The sequence below is a fragment of the Argiope bruennichi genome, chromosome 10, assembly GCF_947563725.1.
Source record: "Argiope bruennichi chromosome 10, qqArgBrue1.1, whole genome shotgun sequence".
In the NCBI taxonomy this organism is placed as follows: domain Eukaryota; kingdom Metazoa; phylum Arthropoda; class Arachnida; order Araneae; family Araneidae; genus Argiope; species Argiope bruennichi.
Window position 1 is genome coordinate 107977303 of NC_079160.1, and position 4776 is coordinate 107982078.

Below are 4776 nucleotides of genomic sequence, written 5' to 3' on the forward strand. Positions count from 1 at the left end.
TCTTGATGAAGAAGCTATTAAAGTAGAAATTGCATAAAATATTTAATTATTAAAATTTTAACGAATACTAAGATTGGCGAACCGGCTGGTCGCCAAAGGCGGCTAGTACTTATAATAAAGCTCAATGTGTGTGTGTGTGTGTGTGTTAGCGCTCTACATGCCAGGTCATTTGACATACAGCTATCAAATTTGGTACATGTATACCTTAGAGGTCGGGAATGTGCACCTGGGGTCCCTTTTTTTGAAATTTTAATTAGAATTTTAATTATTAGTTAAAAACTAACTTTCCCGCCAAAAAAATCTTCCATTTTCCCCACCGCCAACTTTCAGTTATTTTTTTCTCCCTTTTATGCATTTAAAATTAAACATTGTTAATTAATCCATGTTTCACATTCATTCTGAAGTACTTTTGAATCAAAATAACACAGAATAAAGGAAATTAAAAATGTATAATCTGCATAGCGTTACCCCAACTGGCGTAGAAAAATTCACGCACTTGCGTTAACGTAACTGGCGAAGAAAATTCACTCATGCGCATTGTTTTCTGACTGTTGACATGGCAACCAACGGATGATTTAAATTATTTTTAGGTTAGTTGCATGCTTTTTTAAGTAAATTGTATTTATGTTAGTTATATATTTTTTGTATATGCTTATAGTTTTAAGTACATCGTTTTTTAAGTAGTTTTTTTTTTAACCTATTTTCAATGATTTAAATTATTTTTAGGTTAATTGGATGCTTTTGTAATTAAATTGTATTTATGTTAGTTATATACTTTTTTATATATGCTTATAGTTTTAAGTACATCGTTTTTTAAGTATTTTTTTAAACCTGTTTTCGACTGATTATTTTAAACGATTCATTTTATTTTTTTAGTGTTTGGTGCATTTAAAATTAAACATTGTTAATGAATCGATCTGTTCATGATGAATCTGAGAAATTTTTGTTGACAAATTCTTGAGATATTACATAAATTAAGAAAGATATTCTTTAGTGCCCATAAAGTCTAAACGCTCAGTGACTCTATTATCAGTAATCATAGTATTAAAAAAATGCTTTGTTTCAGTAAAAAATATTATTATATTAATTGCAGATTAATCATTTACACTTTAATTTAAAGCATAATTTCTACGAGGGGTAACAGAAAATTAGAGAGATACATATCAGGCTATGACTGAAGGCCCTTATAATATTATGAGTGAATTATATGACTATCAAAATTTGAAGTTTTAAAATATTTTGCCGAAGAATCTATTAAAGTTGGAATTGCGTAAAATATTTAATGGTACGACCGGAGTTTAACCTCCTGCTTGGAGCAATTTTTAAAAATCGCCAACAACGACCTTGCGAAATGTTCAAAAGCAAAGGAGCAGATGTTCAATTATAGTGCATAATAAAGATTGCCAGCTTTGGAGCGTTATCGCAACTTGGCGAAGAAGGGGGTTAAGCTCCGGTTCAACCTATTTAATTATTAAAATTTAAACGAACATTAAGATTGGCGAACCGGCTGGTTGCCAAAGGCGGCTAGTAATTAATAATTTGGACAAGAGAAGACTAATAGATTTGGCTTGCATTGCATAGTATCAAAAATATGTGAACAACATTTTAAGCTTTAAAATTAAGTTTTCCAAAAAAAGTTTACAACTTCTCACTCTTTAAAACATTTACTTGTACATGTATGAAAAGAAATAACTTTAATTGTAACAAAATTCGACTTTCAGATTTTGGAATATTCTCAACTTTCAGACTATTTTAACTCCGAAAAAAAAATGTTTTTAGAATTATGCCTCTCTGTTGGTCTCAATTTACGAATTTCTGATATATTTATAAAAATATATTTTTAAAAATTTGAAACCGTATTTTTCATATTTTTATAAAAGTTTTGGGAAGAAATCTTTCTAAATGATCTTAACTATCCATCCATGTGCATGTGACCACAATAACTCAAAGACTTAACGAACTATACAGATGAAATTCGGCATATACTTTTATCACTAGATCAATAGATCTGAATCAAATTTTAGATCACTTTCGTTAACTCTTTATGCATTTGTCTATTTGTGTTCTTGTTATGAAGACGAATTTCTCTTATGTGGTCCTTGTATCAAAATTGCAAACCTGTGTTAAATTCCAAACCTTAATCGAACTTAAAACATGGATATTATTTATTTGTTTCTCCGCCTCTTTATATGTAAGTATGATAACTCGAAAACACAAGCAAGACAGATGAAATATAACATATTACATATGGGCTTTTGATACCGAAAGACTAGATCTATATTGATTGCAGCAGAGTGCGCTGTTTTTGCTTTCCCATTTTCTATATTAGTAACGAAAATGTGTCTAATCATATGCAAATGCAAGTAACGAAAGATTCATTTAAATTCTGATTCGAAGGCCAAATTCTGTAAAGTAGGGCTGCTAGATTTTCCAAAATGTTGCCCGATTAGCATGAAAAGCTTCACGAATTCGCATTCAAACTGCACACCAAACTGCAAGCATTTACTGATGAAAGCAACATTTTACTTTAAAGAATGGAAATAATTTTTCTGTAAATTGTTGATTTCCTGAAATTTATCATCCATCAGTTTTATAAAAAAAACTATCTGGAAGAATCATTAAAGGGAAGTATGAAATATAATGTAACGGAAAAGATATCAATATCTTGAAGATAACATTAATTTTACGTTTTGAGCCGGATGGCTAAAATTTTTTATACCGCCTTTACACCAAATTTGTAGATTTCTATTAATTTTTGAGGGAAGTCCATTCAAAGGAAGTTCATTTGTCCGACTGTTCGAATATAAGTTTTAAGATGACTAAAAAAAATTAAAGAAATATATAGATGTAATTTGGTGTACAGATTTAATATCGAAATTGTAGATACTAATCAAATTTGGAATCAAATCTGATAAGGCATTGAATTTCGTAGGTTTGTACGTTTTCAAAATGCAATAATTCAAAAACGCAATGACTTAAATATACGAAATTTGATATGTGATTTCATGACTGCAATTATAGTTCTATATCAAATTTTGTTTTCAATTGGTTGGAAAGATTGATTCTAAAATACAAATTTGATTACAATAAAATATAAAATACTATATCTATAGTAAAATTCTAGTTTTGTTTGCAGCACAGATTTCTATACATTGCAGTTTCAATGAAAGGAATGAATGAATGCTGTGATCATATTAAAAAAAATCTCTTATCTGTGTTATGAAATTGGATAAAAAAGATAAGGGGAAAGAATAATTTGATTCTCACTCATTGGGTGTCAGGAATTTAGTAAATGAAATCGACGTCTGGGTCATGATATCATTTTTTTTTTTTACATCCTCGTCACATTTGTCTTTAAAATTATCACAATTAAGCTAACAATTTGTCTAAAACATGCTCCATAAGAAGGGTATCAGGGACATCTATATCTTATCCATCCCATAGTTATGTCACGAATAGAATCGTGTCTAGGGATGACGAATATTTTACGAGCGGTTATTACGTAACCAATATCAAAAAGTCACAAATACAAGTGATCAATACTTTTCAAAGAGGGGTGTGATTCAAATCCTTGATACGATCTTACTGGTTATATTTCGATTACAGGTTTTGGATCACGATAGAAAGTAACAATCGATACGATATCACTGAAATTTACAGGAGCGGTGACTTCACTGGAAAGTAACAATCGATACGATCTGTCCAATGGAAGCTCTCGAACATAACAGAAAAGGAGAAATCTGTGAACGGATTGAAAAGTGAATGGACCGGTTATTGTATTCGTATCACTGAATTGCATATCACTGAAATTTATCGGAGCGTTGACTTCACTGGAAAGTGTGAAGTCGCCGCTCCACTTCATGAGAGTAACCGGTCTTATTGGTATTCGTATGTGTTGATGCACTGTTCCATACAAATCGTTCTTAATTGCATGTGATTTGACTTTGCATATATTCCATTTATTGCTGGCGCCATCTATTGGTAGAATATAGAACTAAAGTAAACAATTTAAAGAAATGACATTTATATTTAATTCAAATTTTTCAGAAAATGGTTTACTCCAATACAAAAATTAAATAAATAGTTTTGAAAAAAATCCAATTTAAGAAGTAAGCTGAAATAGATAAAATAATTCAATCACACGTTACTTAAATTAGTAAATTAAGTATTAATTACAATTAATAAATTTTATATTTAATATTAAATAATAATTTTAAATTAATAATATGATTGAAATAACAGATATTTGGAACAAATATTTAAAAATAACAATAGCAAAATTATTTGTTATTCAAAAAATCGTGGATTATGCATCTCTATTCGTGTCTCACTTAAATAAAATATATCGATAGTTTTTCACACATTGATAGTTTATGCATAATACCACATATCAGATAATTCTTAACTGAGGTTCTGGAGAGCAGTGCATTAAGTAAGAAAATCACATTTGATAAACTTGGTTAGAGGGAAATGACAAATAAGAGTAGCAAACTAAGTTTTATCAAATTCAGTTGAAAACCCTACGCTACAAAAGGCAAACAGTCCTTCTGTTCTTTATTACACGATTAGTTCTCAACTAAATTTTTTTGAAGGCCTGTGATGTTTTTTAAACTTTGATTGAATAATATATCGAGAAAGGGATGAAAGAGATTGAATGCCTCCAGACTATTCAACGTTTCTGCACTTATATTGAAGCTAAATATAATTGGGCAAATTAATTCATTAACATGTCTGAAATGAAATGAAGCAAGTCACTTTTCTAGAAATGAAATGAAA